This window comes from Microtus oregoni, unplaced genomic scaffold (genome assembly GCF_018167655.1).
Source record: "Microtus oregoni isolate MIOR12 unplaced genomic scaffold, Mior012 000086F_ref0000336, whole genome shotgun sequence".
In the NCBI taxonomy this organism is placed as follows: Eukaryota; Metazoa; Chordata; class Mammalia; order Rodentia; family Cricetidae; genus Microtus; species Microtus oregoni.
This window is the reverse complement of record NW_024544552.1, coordinates 4074046-4090410: the sequence shown is the minus strand read 5'-3', so window position 1 is coordinate 4090410 and position 16365 is coordinate 4074046. Positions and strand designations below refer to the sequence as shown.

General features: G+C 60.1%; 11 non-coding genes across 11 annotated transcripts; 8 read left to right on the top strand and 3 right to left on the bottom strand.

Moving 5' to 3' along the window:
• Nucleotides 1–230: 230 nt before the first annotated feature.
• Trnad-guc lies at nucleotides 231–302 on the top strand. Its single transcript has one exon. It is a non-coding gene; the product is annotated as a tRNA-Asp (tRNA).
• Nucleotides 303–986: 684 nt separating this feature from the next.
• Nucleotides 987–1058, top strand: Trnag-ucc. The gene has a single exon. It is a non-coding gene; the product is annotated as a tRNA-Gly (tRNA).
• A 428-nt stretch (nucleotides 1059–1486) lies between these two features.
• Nucleotides 1487–1558, top strand: Trnae-cuc. Its single transcript has one exon. It is a non-coding gene; the product is annotated as a tRNA-Glu (tRNA).
• Nucleotides 1559–6941: 5383 nt separating this feature from the next.
• Nucleotides 6942–7012, bottom strand: Trnag-gcc. Its single transcript has one exon. It is a non-coding gene; the product is annotated as a tRNA-Gly (tRNA).
• A 799-nt stretch (nucleotides 7013–7811) lies between these two features.
• Trnal-cag lies at nucleotides 7812–7894 on the bottom strand. Its single transcript has one exon. It is a non-coding gene; the product is annotated as a tRNA-Leu (tRNA).
• A 449-nt stretch (nucleotides 7895–8343) lies between these two features.
• Trnad-guc lies at nucleotides 8344–8415 on the top strand. The gene has a single exon. It is a non-coding gene; the product is annotated as a tRNA-Asp (tRNA).
• A 690-nt stretch (nucleotides 8416–9105) lies between these two features.
• On the top strand, nucleotides 9106–9177 carry Trnag-ucc. Its single transcript has one exon. It is a non-coding gene; the product is annotated as a tRNA-Gly (tRNA).
• A 428-nt stretch (nucleotides 9178–9605) lies between these two features.
• Trnae-cuc lies at nucleotides 9606–9677 on the top strand. Its single transcript has one exon. It is a non-coding gene; the product is annotated as a tRNA-Glu (tRNA).
• Nucleotides 9678–12313: 2636 nt separating this feature from the next.
• On the bottom strand, nucleotides 12314–12385 carry Trnad-guc. Its single transcript has one exon. It is a non-coding gene; the product is annotated as a tRNA-Asp (tRNA).
• A 449-nt stretch (nucleotides 12386–12834) lies between these two features.
• Trnal-cag lies at nucleotides 12835–12917 on the top strand. Its single transcript has one exon. It is a non-coding gene; the product is annotated as a tRNA-Leu (tRNA).
• A 796-nt stretch (nucleotides 12918–13713) lies between these two features.
• On the top strand, nucleotides 13714–13784 carry Trnag-gcc. The gene has a single exon. It is a non-coding gene; the product is annotated as a tRNA-Gly (tRNA).
• The last annotated feature ends 2581 nt before the right edge of the window (nucleotides 13785–16365 follow it).

The following is a 16365-nucleotide window of genomic DNA, read 5'->3' as shown; positions in this document are numbered from 1 at the left end:
AGGAACCGGACCAGCGTCTCCCGCGGGCATGGGCGGGACCAGGGGGCTGGGAGGCGATGGTCGGACGTGGCTGCGGGTCCGCGTCCTGGTGGGAGGGGCGTTTGGCTGCGCCGGGGAGACTTTGGGGATGGGTGCGGAGGTCGGCGGTGCTTCGGAGGTGGGGAGGGTGGCGGGCCTTGGAAGCGCGTCGGAGATGGCCGGCCGACTCGGTGGCAGAGCCGTCGTCGTCGTTCTCGTTAGTATAGTGGTGAGTATCCCCGCCTGTCACGCGGGAGACCGGGGTTCGATTCCCCGACGGGGAGACATACCGTTCTTTTTAGCCAGACGGGCGGCCCTTGGTCCGTTGGCCATCCTTGCTTGCTTGGCCCCACGCCCCAATGCCAGGACAGTGGTCCTCTGGCCCAAGAGCCGGGCTCGGGACGCTCACTGCCAGGCGGGCCCACATGCCTCCCGGCCGTCGGGTCCCTAGCCTGGCGCCTGGCCAAGGGCTCTACACACACACACACACACACACACACACACACACACACAGACACCGAAGAGGCGTCCGGGCGTGTGTCAGAGCCTGCGGCGTGCGACCCTCGGTGCCTGAGCCACCGCTGTGCCAGGCGGCTCTGGGTGGTGACGTGCCCGCTCGGTGCTGTCCCGGCTGCTCCCTGGCTCCTGTGGCCCTCGTTGCGTGAGCTGCCCTGGCCCGGTTGCTGCAGTCAGGAGACGAGAGCGCCGCGCAGCACAGGCGTGTGCGTGCGGGAAGCGCGGGTGGCATGGGACGGTGAGGAACAACGCGTGCTCGGCGGCGGAGGCCCGGTTGGGGTTGGCGTGGGTATCGGTGTCGGTGTCGGTGTCTTCGTTGGTGTCGTCTTCGGCTTTGACTTTGAGGTTGGGGCAGGGTGGGAAGACCAGGTAGGCGACCGCGACGTCGTCTCTGTCCGCTGGCTGGTGGCAGTCCCCGGCGTCGTGTGTGTGTGCGGCGTCGTGTCGGTGTGGCGTTGGTGGTATAGTGGTGAGCATAGCTGCCTTCCAAGCAGTTGACCCGGGTTCGATTCCCGGCCAACGCACAGGACCCGCCTTTTGCCAAGGTTCAGGGCGGACAGTGGCCCTGTCCTCCGGCGCCTCTCCGCCTGTCCCGAGACTGCACTGCGCCGAGGCCACACAATGGAAGGAGGTTCTAGACCTTTTGAGAGGGTGGCGAGCCGGAGGAGAAGGGCCAGGGCGAGGCGTCTTACCGGGAAGTGGCGACCGGCTTGCCGGAGAAGCGACAGAGGGCAGCGGGCAGCGGGCAGGGCAGGGAGGGCACGGGCAGGGCTAGGGGTGGGCACGGGCAGGGGCCGATCGATCGCATGGGCGCCCAATGCCAGCCGCGTATTGCCGGGCGGGCGGGCGGGCGACTGGGCGGCTGGGGCGAGCGGCTGGCTGTCAGATTGGCAGACTGGCTGAGAGTCTGGCTGCCCGCGAGAGGCGCGCACCGTCGGAGTCTGGCCGTCGCTCCCTGGTGGTCTAGTGGTTAGGATTCGGCGCTCTCACCGCCGCGGCCCGGGTTCGATTCCCGGTCAGGGAAGCTTCTCTTCTTCCTCTCTGCAACTCGCCCACTTCTTGACACCTGTCTGGCCCTCCCCTGCAATGGGGGCCCCACTTTCACCTTTCTTGCATTTTGGCCAAAGGCGTCTCCGCGACAACCTGCTGGCATCTTTGCCTCCGGACACCTTGCCACCTCACCCCCATCTTGACACCTGTTCTGCCCTGCCCTGCACTCGGTGGGGGCCACTACCTCCACATCACCTCTCTTACCTTTTGCCCAACAGCGTTGCCGCCAGACCCTGCTGCTCCGCTCCACTAGTACGTACCTACACCCTCACTCGAAAACCAACAGCCTGCAGCCTCACCGGCGCTCCCTACCCGCACACTCACCACCCTTTTCCTTGATTCCCACTCACGCCCACCATCTTTTCCTGCACACACCAAATCCTCAGGGCCTGTCCAGCGAAGCCCCGTTGCGGCCCGACACACCCTGCCTACACACCGCCACTATCACACCGACGACACACAAACACCGGACACGCAGCGCTCCCTCGCAAGCTTCCGACCCACTCATGGAGCCCACTGAGTCTCCACCTCACTCTATCGCCTGCTCTTAGGTCTCCAAGAAACAGTCTTGCTTGCCCTACCTGCCACACCTGCATGCATCACACGCTCCCTGGAACCTTTCCTCTGCTCTTCACAACTGAGCGCCGACTTCAAGCAAATGCAGTGATTCGTTCCAGTCTACAGTGTGTGTGTGTGTGTTTGTGCAAATATGTCTGTCTCTCTGTTTTTCTGTCTATTTCTGTCCTTCTCTGTGTGTATGTGTGTGAGCCTAGGCATGTATATACGTATGTATGTATGTATGTATGTATTTATGTATGCATGCATGCGTATCTTGCAAAACTCCAGGGTCTCTAAGTGATCGTTTATGGTGGCAGTGTTGGTATGGGATCGGGAGGAGAGCGCGTGTCCGTCCGTGGGTGGGGGTGCTCTGTGGGGTGGTGTTGATTCCGTGCTGATAGCAGGCAGGGTGAATGCGGAAAGCACCTGGTGTGGTTCCTAAGCTTCCGCAACGCCGCAGGGCAGACAGTGCTCGACCCAAGGCGCGATTTCCTCGAAAGCCCCCAGAGCGGCTTGGGGGAGCTGAGGCCAAGCCTGGCTGTTTTAAGGCCGCTGTTTCTGCAGCTCCTTGTGTGCGCGGGCAAGCGGTGCAGGTGCCTGTGTGAGTCGGCAAATTGGAGCGGAACCTCTTCCCACCTAGGTTTTGGGTCCGTTGCCGGGTGGGTCCCCTCGGTCGTGACCCTGTCAACAGGTCCGGGGCACGAAGACAGATGGTGGTGTGCTTACCGCTGGGTTCAGCTCCACCTCGATGCGAGGCATAGTCTGTGCCCACCCGTGTGGGGGGGGGGAGGGGCAGACACGCCATTTTCCCACCCGACCTCAACCCAGTCCGGCCCGGAAACCTTCCCAATAGAGGACACGGAGAGACACCCGTGTCGAGCTGGATCTGGGAAGGGTCTGTCCAGCAAGCTGCCGGGCCAGTTGTGTGGCTCCCATGAGACGGTCATGGGAAAAAAGACAACGGAGAAGCCTACGCTGGCAGGTGTCCGAATGGGGCCGTCGCATGCCAAAGGCAAGGATCCACGCTTGCCTCTGTGCTCCCTGGTTTCTCCTCAGCTCGGCCCTTCTGGCTGGAAAGAGGGACTCTGCTTGGAGAAAAGGTCTCTCTAGCACGTGCCTGCGATGAACGATCGAATGATTACTGCGGGACAGACAGCAGACAGGCGGTAGGGATGGTAGTTGGGGTGCGGGGGCAGAGCCGGGTGGTTGTGGCCAGGGGCGTGCCATCCTTGGGCACGTGGTCCTGAGGTGTAGGGCAGCAGGCTGAGCACCTCCCCCACGGACAGCTACCTACCGCATCAGGTCCTGCCTCTGCTTTCCTACATACCGGGGCTGCCCTCTGTGAGGGACTTAGGAGCCCAAGAAACCAACACTTCTCCGCCCAAGCTGCTTTTGGTCATGGTGTTTGATGGCAACAATCCCAAGCCTGACTCAGACTGAAATCGGTACCAGGAGTGGGGTATTGCTGGGACAGAGCCGATCCCGTGCTTTCGGGGATTAAAAGGAGCTCTTGGGGATGAACAAGAAAGGAATGGTTATGGTTCCAAAAACGCCGGCTTCTGTGCCGCGTTGGAGCAGGGTCAACCGTGCTGCTTGTTTCTGGAGAACTTGACAAAACCCTGCACTCATCTGGGAAGAGAGACTCTCAGTTGAGCAGATGCCTCCATGAGATGATGAGTGGTCTTTTTTTTTCTTTTTTAAAATTGATATTCAGTGAGCTCTACATTTTTCTCTGCTCTCCTCCCTGCCTCTCCCTTACCCCCTCCAACCTTCCCCCAAGTTCCCCAGGGTCCCAATTTACCCAGGAGATCTTGTCTTTTTTTACTTCCTACTTCCCATATAGATTAGATCTGTGTTAGTCTCTCTTAGTGTCCTCATTGTTGTCTAAGGTCTCTGGGATTGTGGTTTGTAGGCTGGCTTTCTTGGGTTTATGTTTAAAAACCACCTATGAGTGAATACATGTGATAATCGTCTTTCTGTGTCTGGGTTACCTCACTCTAAATAACGTTTTCTAGCTCCATCCATTTTCCTGCAAAATTCAAGCTGTCGGGGTTTTTTTTTTTTCCCTTTCTGCTGTGTAGTACTCCATTGTGTAAATGTACCACATTTTCCTTACCCATTTTTTGGTCGAGGGGCATTTAGGTTGTGTCCAGGTTCTGGCTATGACAAACAAAGCTGCTATGAACATAGTTGAGCACATGTCCTTGTGGCACGATTGAACATCTTCTGGACATATACCCCAAAGTGGTATTACTGGGTCTTGTGGAAGGTTGTTTCCTAATTTTCTAGGAAATCGCCACAGTGACATCCAAAGTGTTGTAGCCACCAGCTTTCATTCCCACCAGCAATGCACAAGTGTTCTCTTTTCCCCACAACCTCTCCAGCATAAGTTGTCATCAGTGTTTTTGATCTTAGCCATTCTTTCAGTGTAAGATGGAAACTCAGAGTTGTTTTGATTTGCGTTTGTCTGCTGACTAAGGATGTGGAGCATTTCCTTAAGTGTCTTTCAGCCATTTTAGATTCCTCTGTTGAGAGTTCTCTGTTTATGTCTTTACGCCATATTTTTTATTGGATTATGTGTTGTTTTGGTGTCCAATTTCTTGAGTCCTTTGTATATTTTGGAGGTCAGACCTCTGTCTGATGTGGGGTTAGTGAAGATCTTTTCCCATTCTGTAGGCTGTCATTTTGTCTTGTTGATCGCGTCCCTTGCTTTACAGAAGGTTTTCAGTTTCAGGAGGTCCCATTTATTAATTGTTTCTCTCAGGGTCTGTGCGGCTGGGCTTCTATTTAGGAAGTGGTTCCCTGTGTTAGGTTTCTCTAAGTCACACATTTGATCAGAATATCACGTGATCCTGGTCCTTACTCAGAAATAAATGTGCAGGAAACACAGCAGATGGTCGAAGGACCTGTTGGCAGAGATCAAGCTGTCTCTGCTCCTATTTATTTCCAACGTCCCCTCAACACAAAGACCCCATACCTCAACACCACCAGGACCACCACCACCACCACCAGCAGCAGCAGCAGCAGCAGCAGCAGCAGCAGCAGCAGCAGAAGCAGCAGCAGCAACACCCAGGTTAAAAACCCCATCTCCAAGCCACCACATAGTGTCTCTCTTGGTCTTGCTCGGCTACCTTGTTTGAGCTGTGACGGCCAACAAGAGTCAACTGAATAACCCCACTTAGTTCTGTTCCTGGGTTCTCTTTAGGAAAAAGAAAAAAGCTGCCGTGTTCACGACCACTCCCACTCGCCTTTGTTCAGGCTGGTCAAGGACTGACAGGTGGCAGAGGACAGTCCATCTCCTGTGGTGAGACAGGCCCTTTCTCTGCCGGTGGGCGGTGGTTGGGTCTGGTGACAGGTGAGTGAACGTTTTCCTTTGTGGTACCCTCCGCAGTCGAGCACAAAGAGGATTAGGACCGCAGGAAGGGACACCCGGTCCAAGGCTTGGGAGGCCGGAGAAGGTGAGCAACACTGAGTCTGTGGACACCCTGAGCTCGCTGGAGCAGGCTTTGAGCCTTGTCGGTCAATTGGGCCCGGATAGGGAAGCTCCCTGGCCAGACGACTTGCCAATGAGCAGCCTGCACGAGCCTAGGTCTCAGAATGCCAGGGGTCAGTGCGGGACCTGCGAGGAAGAGCCATCTTGGCACAGGGGAACCTTCGATGGAGTTGCGCATGATTGTGCCTCTCTGGCCTGCGCGGAGTCGACTTCCCTGAGTTTCTGTCTAGTGTGCGTGTGTGTTTCTGGTGGGTGTGGTTGTTTTTGTGTGGGTGTGAGAGATAGAGAGAGAGAAAGACAAACAAACAGAGAGAGACAGAGGGAGAGAGAGAGAGAGAGATAGGTAGAGAGAGAAAGATATATCTATATATACATGTATATACAGGGAGAGAGAGACAGAGAGAGAGAGAAAGAGAGAGAGAAAAAGAGAGAGATAGAGAGAAAGAGAGAGATAGGTAGAGAGAGAAAGAGAGACAGATAGAGAGAAATATATATATATGTATATACAGAGAGAGAGAGACAGAGAGAGAGACAGAGAGAGCGAGATAGACAAAGAGACAGAGAGAAAGAGAGGGAGAGGGAGAGAGGGAGAGAGAGAGAGAGAAAGAGAGAGATAGGTAGAGAGAAAGAGAGACAGAGAGAAATATATATGTATATACAGAGAGTGAGACAGAGAGAGACAGAGGGAGCGAGATAGACAAAGAGACAGAGAGAAAGAGAGGGAGAGAGAGAGAAAGAGAGAGAGAGAGAGGCCTCCTGCCTGCTGCTGTCGCCCGGGAGCTCTGAAGCTCTCTGGGCTCTCCAAGAGTTGCTGTTGGCTAAGAAATAGGGGAGAGAAGGCACGTGGTCCCCTGCGGGGCTGTTTCTTGGCAAAGGAGAAAGAACAGGGTCTGGGGCTAGGGAGGTTTTTGAGGTCCCGGCCAAGAGAGGTTCACCAAGTAAGTGTCGATTGTGGGAGAGCCAGGCTGTGCGTGGACGGCACTGTGGAGTGGGAGGCTGGAGGTGTGGGGTGTGAGTGCCGCGGGGTGGAGTTATAAGAAAGGTGGAGGCGCTGTATGGCGGCTGCGACTGTGTGGACGTGGGCGGGGGAGTATGTCAGGAGCTTTGAAGAAGTGGAGTGGTAAGGTAGCTGTAGCAGAGCGATGGTTAGGGCGGGTGATGGCGTCTGAGTTGAGGAGAGAGGACTAGGCTTAGGATGCTGGGCAGGCTGTGGGTGACTGGGTTAGTGGTAGTCCGCTGTGGCTGTGCACCCTGGGCATTGGGGACTGGGGCAGTGCGTGCATGAGGACCAAAAGGGACTGGACTCTGCATGGGCCGGGAATCGAACCCGGGCCTCCCGCGTGGCAGGCGAGAATTCTACCACTGAACCACCCATGCCATGGCCTAGGCTGTCACCTGACTGCTGTCACAGCCTGTGCTCCCGGACCAGCTAGCTCTTCTTTTTCCCCCTGACACCTAGATGCCGGGCCTTGGCCCCATGGACCAAGCAGGCGAGCTCGAGGGCCACATGGACAGGAGAGTCCCGGGACCAGAGTGAGGCTCCGCGGCTGAGCCGTGCCTCTCCCCTCTCCGGGACGCCTAGGAGGTCCCACGTCAACCCTGCCTCCCCGTGCTGCCAGCCGAGGAGCTGGCGAGCCAGCGAGATGCGTGCCGGCGGTGCGCCCAGCAAGGATCGGCAGGTGTGCGCTGGCGACGGCCACCTGCGCACAGAAGAAGCCTGGACGAGCAGAGCCCGAGAGGATGGGCGCGGTGGGCTTCTCCCGCAGGGGCTGGAGGAGCAGGAACGAGTGGGAAAGGGGTGGTGAGCGCGAGGGCCGGGCCAAGAAGTGCGGGTGTCGGGTAGGGATGGATGAGGTCCTCTGTTGGCACCTGGCCGGCCGGCTGGGCTGGCGGGGTGCTCAGGACCGGCGCCCTCACGGACTCGAGCCTCTCCCCCCCGCACCTAATGGAGGTGGCAAATTTAGCAAGGCGTCCAGCACGCGCCGCTGCCGCTGCCCTCCAGTAAGTGTAGGGTGTTGAGAGCAGGGCGCTCCTCCAGGCCCAGGCGTGTGAGAGAAGGTTGCGGGCGTGAGAGGAGTTTGGGCGGCGCCGGAGAGGCGGTGGTAGGAGGCACTCACGGGTCTGGTGGAGTGGGAGCGGCGGGTGGGGGGGGGGGGGAGACACAAAAAGGCGAGGTTGTCAGGAGTGGGATTCGAACCCACGCCTCCAGGGGAGACTGCGACCTGAACGCAGCGCCTTAGACCGCTCGGCCATCCTGACGACGGGTGTGGGCGCGCAGCGGACCTGTCGCGTCCGGGCGCCCGGGCTGGTGCGGGTCTGGGTGCTCAAGCTGCGGGCGAGGAGCGGCGTCCACCGGGTCCACGTCGAGATGCTGCTAGGCGCCAAGTCGCTCCCTGTCCCTGTCCCTGTCCCTGTCCCTGTCCCGGTCCCGTTTCCGGTTTGGCTCCCCACACCACCCCAGCCCTGGCGGGATCACCCAGGAACCGGACCAGCGTCTCCCGCGGGCATGGGCGGGACCAGGGGGCTGGGAGGCGATGGTCGGACGTGGCTGCGGGTCCGCGTCCTGGTGGGAGGGGCGTTTGGCTGCGCCGGGGAGACTTTGGGGATGGGTGCGGAGGTCGGCGGTGCTTCGGAGGTGGGGAGGGTGGCGGGCCTTGGAAGCGCGTCGGAGATGGCCGGCCGACTCGGTGGCAGAGCCGTCGTCGTCGTTCTCGTTAGTATAGTGGTGAGTATCCCCGCCTGTCACGCGGGAGACCGGGGTTCGATTCCCCGACGGGGAGACATACCGTTCTTTTTAGCCAGACGGGCGGCCCTTGGTCCGTTGGCCATCCTTGCTTGCTTGGCCCCACGCCCCAATGCCAGGACAGTGGTCCTCTGGCCCAAGAGCCGGGCTCGGGACGCTCACTGCCAGGCGGGCCCACATGCCTCCCGGCCGTCGGGTCCCTAGCCTGGCGCCTGGCCAAGGGCTCTACACACACACACACACACACACACACACACACACACACACACACAGACACCGAAGAGGCGTCCGGGCGTGTGTCAGAGCCTGCGGCGTGCGACCCTCGGTGCCTGAGCCACCGCTGTGCCAGGCGGCTCTGGGTGGTGACGTGCCCGCTCGGTGCTGTCCCGGCTGCTCCCTGGCTCCTGTGGCCCTCGTTGCGTGAGCTGCCCTGGCCCGGTTGCTGCAGTCAGGAGACGAGAGCGCCGCGCAGCACAGGCGTGTGCGTGCGGGAAGCGCGGGTGGCATGGGACGGTGAGGAACAACGCGTGCTCGGCGGCGGAGGCCCGGTTGGGGTTGGCGTGGGTATCGGTGTCGGTGTCGGTGTCTTCGTTGGTGTCGTCTTCGGCTTTGACTTTGAGGTTGGGGCAGGGTGGGAAGACCAGGTAGGCGACCGCGACGTCGTCTCTGTCCGCTGGCTGGTGGCAGTCCCCGGCGTCGTGTGTGTGTGCGGCGTCGTGTCGGTGTGGCGTTGGTGGTATAGTGGTGAGCATAGCTGCCTTCCAAGCAGTTGACCCGGGTTCGATTCCCGGCCAACGCACAGGACCCGCCTTTTGCCAAGGTTCAGGGCGGACAGTGGCCCTGTCCTCCGGCGCCTCTCCGCCTGTCCCGAGACTGCACTGCGCCGAGGCCACACAATGGAAGGAGGTTCTAGACCTTTTGAGAGGGTGGCGAGCCGGAGGAGAAGGGCCAGGGCGAGGCGTCTTACCGGGAAGTGGCGACCGGCTTGCCGGAGAAGCGACAGAGGGCAGCGGGCAGCGGGCAGGGCAGGGAGGGCACGGGCAGGGCTAGGGGTGGGCACGGGCAGGGGCCGATCGATCGCATGGGCGCCCAATGCCAGCCGCGTATTGCCGGGCGGGCGGGCGGGCGACTGGGCGGCTGGGGCGAGCGGCTGGCTGTCAGATTGGCAGACTGGCTGAGAGTCTGGCTGCCCGCGAGAGGCGCGCACCGTCGGAGTCTGGCCGTCGCTCCCTGGTGGTCTAGTGGTTAGGATTCGGCGCTCTCACCGCCGCGGCCCGGGTTCGATTCCCGGTCAGGGAAGCTTCTCTTCTTCCTCTCTGCAACTCGCCCACTTCTTGACACCTGTCTGGCCCTCCCCTGCAATGGGGGCCCCACTTTCACCTTTCTTGCATTTTGGCCAAAGGCGTCTCCGCGACAACCTGCTGGCATCTTTGCCTCCGGACACCTTGCCACCTCACCCCCATCTTGACACCTGTTCTGCCCTGCCCTGCACTCGGTGGGGGCCACTACCTCCACATCACCTCTCTTACCTTTTGCCCAACAGCGTTGCCGCCAGACCCTGCTGCTCCGCTCCACTAGTACGTACCTACACCCTCACTCGAAAACCAACAGCCTGCAGCCTCACCGGCGCTCCCTACCCGCACACTCACCACCCTTTTCCTTGATTCCCACTCACGCCCACCATCTTTTCCTGCACACACCAAATCCTCAGGGCCTGTCCAGCGAAGCCCCGTTGCGGCCCGACACACCCTGCCTACACACCGCCACTATCACACCGACGACACACAAACACCGGACACGCAGCGCTCCCTCGCAAGCTTCCGACCCACTCATGGAGCCCACTGAGTCTCCACCTCACTCTATCGCCTGCTCTTAGGTCTCCAAGAAACAGTCTTGCTTGCCCTACCTGCCACACCTGCATGCATCACACGCTCCCTGGAACCTTTCCTCTGCTCTTCACAACTGAGCGCCGACTTCAAGCAAATGCAGTGATTCGTTCCAGTCTACAGTGTGTGTGTGTGTGTGTGTTTGTGCAAATACGTCTGTCTCTCTGTTTTTCTGTCTATTTCTGTCCTTCTCTGTGCGTATGTGTGTGAGCCTAGGCATGTATATACGTATGTATGTATGTATGTATTTATGTATGCATGCATGCGTATCTTGCAAAACTCCAGGGTCTCTAAGTGATCGTTTATGGTGGCAGTGTTGGTATGGGATCGGGAGGAGAGCGCGTGTCCGTCCGTGGGTGGGGGTGCTCTGTGGGGTGGTGTTGATTCGTGCTGATAGCAGGCAGGGTGAATGCGGAAAGCACCTGGTGTGGTTCCTAAGCTTCCGCAACGCCGCAGGGCAGACAGTGCTCGACCCAAGGCGCGATTTCCTCGAAAGCCCCCAGAGCGGCTTGGGGGAGCTGAGGCCAAGCCTGGCTGTTTTAAGGCCGCTGTTTCTGCAGCTCCTTGTGTGCGCGGGCAAGCGGTGCAGGTGCCTGTGTGAGTCGGCAAATTGGAGCGGAACCTCTTCCCACCTAGGTTTTGGGTCCGTTGCCGGGAGGGTCCCCTCGGTCGTGACCCTGTCAACAGGTCCGGGGCACGAAGACAGATGGTGGTGTGCTTACCGCTGGGTTCAGCTCCGCCTCGATGCGAGGCATAGTCTGTGCGCACCCGTGTGTGTTGTGGGTGGGGGGGGGGAGGGCCAGACACGCCATTTTCCCACCCGACCTCAACCCAGTCCGGCCCGGAAACCTTCCCAATAGAGGACACGGAGAGACACCCGTGTCGAGCTGGATCTGGGAAGGGTCTGTCCAGCAAGCTGCCGGGCCAGTTGTGTGGCTCCCATGAGACGGTCATGGGAAAAAAGACAACGGAGAAGCCTACGCTGGCAGGTGTCCGAATGGGGCCGTCGCATGCCAAAGGCAAGGATCCACGCTTGCCTCTGTGCTCCCTGGTTTCTCCTCAGCTCGGCCCTTCTGGCTGGAAAGAGGGACTCTGCTTGGAGAAAAGGTCTCTCTAGCACGTGCTTGCGATGAACGATCGAATGATTGCTGCGGGACAGACAGCAGACAGGCGGTAGGGATGGTGGTTGGTGTGCGGGGGCAGAGCCGGGTGGTTGTGGCCAGGGGCGTGCCATCCTTGGGCACGTGGTCCTGAGGTGTAGGGCAGCAGGCTGAGCACCTCCCCCACGGACAGCTACCTACCGCATCAGGTCCTGCCTCTGCTTTCCTACATACCGGGGCTGCCCTCTGTGAGGGACTTAGGAGCCCCAGGAACCAACACGTCGCCGCACACACACACGACCCCGGGGACTGCCACCAGCCAGCGGACAGAGACGACGTCGCGGTCGCCTACCTGGTCTTCCCATCCTGCCCCAACCTCAAAGTCAAAGCCGAAGACGACACCAAGGAAGACACCGACACCGACACCGATACCCACGCCAACCCTAACCGGGCCTCCGCCGCCGAGCACGCGTTGTTCCTCACCGTCCCATGCCACCCGCGCTTCCCGCACGCACACGCCTGTGCTGCGCGGCGCTCTCGTCTCCTGACTGCAGCAACCGGGCCAGGGCAGCTCACGCAACGAGGGCCACAGGAGCCAGGGAGCAGCCGGGACAGCACCGAGCGGGCACGTCACCACCCAGAGCCGCCTGGCACAGCGGTGGCTCAGGCACCGAGGGTCGCACGCCGCAGGCTCTGACACACGGCCGGCCGCCTCTTCGGTGTGTGTGTGTGTGTGTGTGTGTGTGTGTGTGTGTGTGTAGAGCCCTTGGCCAGGCGCCAGGCTAGGGACCCGACGGCCGGGAGGCATGTGGGCCCGCCTGGCAGTGAGCGTCCCGAGCCCGGCTCTTGGGCCAGAGGACCACTGTCCTGGCATTGGTGCGTGGGGCCAAGCAAGCAAGGATGGCCAACGGACCAAGGGCCGCCCGTCTGGCTAAAAAGATTGGCATGTCTCCCCGTCGGGGAATCGAACCCCGGTCTCCCGCGTGACAGGCGGGGATACTCACCACTATACTAACGAGGACGACGACGACGGCCCTGCCACCGAGTCGGCCGGCCATCTCCGACGCGCTTCCAAGGCCCGCCACCCTCCCCACCTCCGAAGCACCGCCGACCTCCGCACCCATCCCCAAAGTCTCCCCGGCGCAGCCAAACGCCCCTCCCACCAGGACGCGGACCCGCAGCCACGTCCGACCATCGCCTCCCAGCCCCCTGGTCCCGCCCATGCCCGCGGGAGACGCTGGTCCGGTTCCTGGGTGATCCCGCCAGGGCTGGGGTGGTGTGGGGAGCCAAACCGGAAACGGGACCGGGACCGGGACCGGGACCGGGACAGGGACAGGGAGCGACTTGGCGCCTAGCAGCATCTCGACGTGGACCCGGTGGACGCCGCTCCTCGCCCGCAGCTTGAGCACCCAGACCCGCACCAGCCCGGGCGCCCGGACGCGACAGGTCCGCCGCGCGCCCACACCCGTCGTCAGGATGGCCGAGCGGTCTAAGGCGCTGCGTTCAGGTCGCAGTCTCCCCTGGAGGCGTGGGTTCGAATCCCACTCCTGACAACCTCGCCTTTTTGTGTCTCCCCCCCCCCCTCCCCGCCGTTTCTACTCCCCCAGACCCGTGAGTGCCTCCTACCACCGCCTCTCCGGCGCCGCCCAAACTCCTCTCACGCCCGCAACCTTCTCTCACACGCCTGGGCCTGGAGGAGCGCCCTGCTCTCAACACCCGACACTTACTGGAGGGCAGCGGCAGCGGCGCGTGCTGGACGCCTTGCTAAATTTGCCACCTCCATTAGGTGCGGGGGAGAGGCTCGAGTCCGTGAGGGCGCCGGTCCTGAGCACCCTGCCAGCCCAGCCGGCCGGCCAGGTGCCAACAGAGGACCTCATCCATCCCTACCCGACACCCGCACTTCTTGGCCCGGCCCTCGCGCTCACCACCCCTTTCCCGCTCGTTCCTGCTCCTCCAGCCCCTGCGGGAGAAGCCCACCGCGCCCATCCTCTCGGGCTCTGCTCGTCCAGGCTTCTTCTGTGCGCAGGTGGCCGTCGCCAGCGCACACCTGCCGACCCTTGCTGCGCGCACCGCCGGCACGCATCTCGCTGGCTCGCCAGCTCCTCGGCTGGCAGCACGGGGAGGCAGGGTTGACGTGGGACCTCCTAGGCGTCCCGGAGAGCGGAGAGGCACGGCTCAGCCGCGGAGCCTCACTCTGGTCCCGGGACTCTCCTGTCCATGTGGCCCTCGAGCTCGCCTGCTTGGTCCATGGGGCCAAGGCCCGGCATCTAGGTGTCAGGGGGAAAAAGAAGAGCTAGCTGGTCCGGGAGCACAGTCTGTGACAGCAGTCAGGTGACAGCCTAGGCCATGGCATGGGTGGTTCAGTGGTAGAATTCTCGCCTGCCACGCGGGAGGCCCGGGTTCGATTCCCGGCCCATGCAGAGTTCAGTCCCTTTTGGTCCTCATGCACGCACTGCCCCAGTCCCCAATGCCCAGGGTGCACAGCCACAGCGGACTACCACTAACCCAGTCACCCACAGCCTGCCCAGCATCCTAAGCCTAGTCCTCTCTCCTCAACTCAGACGCCATCACCCGCCCTAACCATTGCTCTGCTACAGCTACCTTACCACTCCACTTCTTCAAAGCTCCTGACATACTCCCCCGCCCACGTCCACACAGTCGCAGCCGCCATACAGCGCCTCCACCTTTCTTATAACTCCACCCCGCGGCACTCACACCCCAAACCTCCAGCCTCCCACTCAGTGCCGTCCACGCACAGCCTGGCTCTCCCACAATCGACACTTACTTGGTGAACCTCTCTTGGCCGGGACCTCAAAAACCTCCCTAGCCCCAGACCCTGTTCTGCCTCCTTTGCCAAGAAACAGCCCCGCAGGGGACCACGTGCCTTCTCTCCCCTATTTCTTAGCCAACAGCAACTCTTGGAGAGCCCAGAGAGCTTCAGAGCTCCCGGGCGACAGCAGCAGGCAGGAGGCGCCTTTCTCTCTCTCTCTCTCTCTCTCTCTCTCTCTCTCTCTCCCTCTCTTTCTCTCTGTCTCTTTGTCTATCTCGCTCTCTCTGTCTCTCTCTGTCTCACTCTCTGTATATACATATATATTTCTCTCTATCTGTCTCTCTTTCTCTCTCTACCTATCTCTCTCTTTCTCTACCTATCTCTCTAACTTTCTCTCTCTCTCTTTCTCTCTCAGAAACTCTCTCCCTGTATATACATGTATATATATATATATATCTTTCTCTCTCTACCAATCTCTCTCTCTCTCCCTCTCTCTCTCTCTCTCTCTCTCTCTCTCTCTGTCTTTCTCTCTCTCTATCTCTCACACCCACACAAAAACACCCACACCCACCAGAAACACACACGCACACTAGACAGAATCTCAGGGAAGTCGACTCCGCGCAGGCCAGAGAGGCACAATCATGCGCAACTCCATCGAAGGTCCCCCTGTGCCAAGATGGCTCTTCCTCGCAGGTCCCGCACTGACCCCTGGCATTCTGAGACCTAGGCTCGTGCAGGCTGCTCATTGGCAAGTCGTCTGGCCAGGGAGCTTTCCTATCCGGGCCCAATTGACCGACAAGGCTCAAAGCCTGCTCCAGCGAGCTCAGGGTGTCCACAGACTCCGTGTTGCTCACCTTCTCAGGCCTCCCAAGCCTTGGACCAGGTGTCCCTTCCTGCGGTCCTAATCCTCTTTGTGCTCGACTGCGGTGGGTACCACAAAGGAAAACGTTCACTCACCTGTCACCAGACCCAACCACCGCCCACCGGCAGAGAAAGGGCCTGTCTCACCACAGGAGACGGACTGCCCTCTGCCACCTGTCAGTCCTTGACCAGCCTGAACAAAGGCGAGTGGGAGTGGTCGTGAACACGGCAGCTTTTTTCTTGTTTCTTAAGAGAACCCAGGGACAGATCCAAGTGGGGCTCTTCAGTTGACTCTTGTTGGCAGTCACAGCTCAAACAAGGTAGCCGACCAAGAGCAAAAGAGACCCTATTTTGGTTCTTAGAAATGGGGTTTTTACCCTGGCTGCTGCTGCTGCTCCTTCTGGTGGTGGTGGTGATGGTGGTGGTGGTGGTGGTGATGGTGGTGGTGGTGGTGATGGTGGTGGTGGTGATGGTGGTGGTGGTGATGGTGGTGGTGGTGGTGGTGGTGATGGTGGTGGTGGTGATGGTTGTGGTGCTGGTGGTGGTGATGGTGGTGATGGTGGTGGTGGTGATGGTGGTGGTGGTGATGGTGGTGGTGGTGGTGGTGGTGGTGGTGGTGGTGGTGATGGTGGTGATGGTGGTGATGGTGGTGATGGTGGTGGTGGTGATGGTGGTGGTGGTGATGGTGGTGGTGGTGGTGGTGGTGGTGGTGGTGGTGGTGATGGTGGTGATGGTGGTGATGGTGGTGGTGGTGATGGTGGTGGTGATGATGATGGTGGTGGTGGTGGTGGTGGTGGTGGTGGTGGTGGTGGTGATGATGATGATGGTGATGATGGTGGTGATGGTGGTGGTGGTGATGGTGGTGGTGGTGATGGTGGTGGTGGTGATGGTGATGGTGGTGGTGGTGGTGGTGGTGGTGGTGGTGGTGGTGGTGATGGTGGTGGTGGTGATGGTGATGGTGATGGTGGTGGTGGTGGTGGTGGTGGTGGTGGTGGTGGTGATGTATGAATTTGTTGGGGTGCGGGCATGGCATGTGTGGTTCAGTGGAAGAATTCTCGCCTGCCCATGGGGTAAGCCCAGTTTTGGTTTTTGGCCTATGCATAGTCCACTCTCTTTTGGTTCTTAGACACACTTTAGTCCAGTCCAAGGTGCACTGAGATCACAGCATTCCATATCTTCTAAGGCTCCCTCCACCCCACACCCAAGGTTCTTGGCCCCAAGGTCTTCCAACCTCTTACATCAGTGCCTGACCCATCCCTCATGCCGCACCTCCAGCTCCTACTCCACAGTGTGGTCCACACACATCCTGCCTCTCTCACAAGGGAGACTTACTGGACCTATCTCTCCCGGGATCTCAAAGGGTTCCCTCA